This window comes from Electrophorus electricus, unplaced genomic scaffold, assembly GCF_041902795.1.
Source record: "Electrophorus electricus isolate QZ-2024a unplaced genomic scaffold, ASM4190279v1 Scaffold54, whole genome shotgun sequence".
Taxonomy (NCBI): Eukaryota; Metazoa; Chordata; class Actinopteri; order Gymnotiformes; family Gymnotidae; genus Electrophorus; species Electrophorus electricus.
In genome coordinates, this window is record NW_027658772.1 from 95756 (window position 1) to 97212 (window position 1457).

Here is a 1457-nt window from a genome sequence, read left to right on the forward strand (position 1 = left end):
AATCGAATCAGCCGCAGCGGTCAGACCGCTGAATCCTAGCCACAAGACCACCAGGAACAAAGCTGCATGTTTCTCCTGACACAAACATTTTTCAAAGTCTGCAGTCCTACTATACTGATGACATTTGGATGCATACTGGACTGGGTATGCATGAGAGGAAATGGGCCATTAAGCGAGTTATTCATCTTTCTTTTTGTTTTACAAAAAAGATGAAGTTTGTAAGAGTCAGGAATTTTTTTACCCTATGGAATCACTCAAGAAAAGTGGGAATGCTAGTGTCACTAAAACATGGAAAGAGCCATTATTGGCATTTCTTGTACACACAGGGACAAATCTTCAGGCAGAAATAAAGGGGTTAGGTGCTGTTGGCATGATAACTTCAGAGTTTCAAGAGGGTGGGGATGGCATTCCATTATACACACACACACACACACACACACACACACACACACACACACACTTATATATATATATATATATATATATATATATATATATATGGCTGGATCGCAAATGTAACACAACAGCCTGCTGCCAATGTGATATTTTAGAAATGTTTTAGCATCTCCCACTTGTCCTGATCAGGCAGACCACCAGACAAAGTGGGCCTTTGTAATAGGATGTTGCCATCAGAGCTAAAGAGTTTTAAGAGGAGAGGAAGAATTATATGCAAACTGACTGGATCTCACATGATACTTAGCATGCTTTAACACTACACTGCCAAAGGAGTTAGCTGACAGATGTGTCATCATTCCCCGTTCACTGAAGGAGTTCACTGTTGGAAAGCTCTTAACATGTCATGTCAGTTACGATGTCCTGGATTGGGGAGGATGACCAAACCAGACCATTTGGGCCTTTGTGTCGCTTGAGAAGACTGGCACACAGACACCATATCAAAGCTTGAGACTTATTTTTCGTGTCCTGAATCCTTCCTGAAGTAGCTAGGAAGCTTTGCTTCTATCCTGAATAGCTCAGTCAGTAGAGCATCAGACTTTTAATCAGAGGTCCCTGTTCAAGTGAAAATATTGTTTTTTGCCACTAAAGTGTGCTTGAGAAGTTTCTTGAAATACCTCTAGATCAACCTAAGTCAAGGGACAGGACCCTGTTGCCTTGAGCCTTGCCGATTAAACTGACATTTCACATCCGTTTCCCCCAGGTTAGGCTAGCTAGTTCTCCTGGCAAGGTTGAAATATCAAAATCCTTCCTACTTTAAAAAAAATCAACACTTCTGAGCCTATCATTTTTGAGTTAATTACTGAGATCATTCTCACAGCAAGTTCATTACACCTTGTTCACTTATTGTAGTTCGTTGAGCAATTTCTATATTGGATGAGAGAAGGAGCAGACTTGTTCAAGTCACAGAATCCATTTACACTTAAAAAACAGGAGCTTGTCAGTGGAGGGTGTACTTGCTCACACCTTTCTTTTCGATTCCTGTTGCATAAGGGAATAAGGGA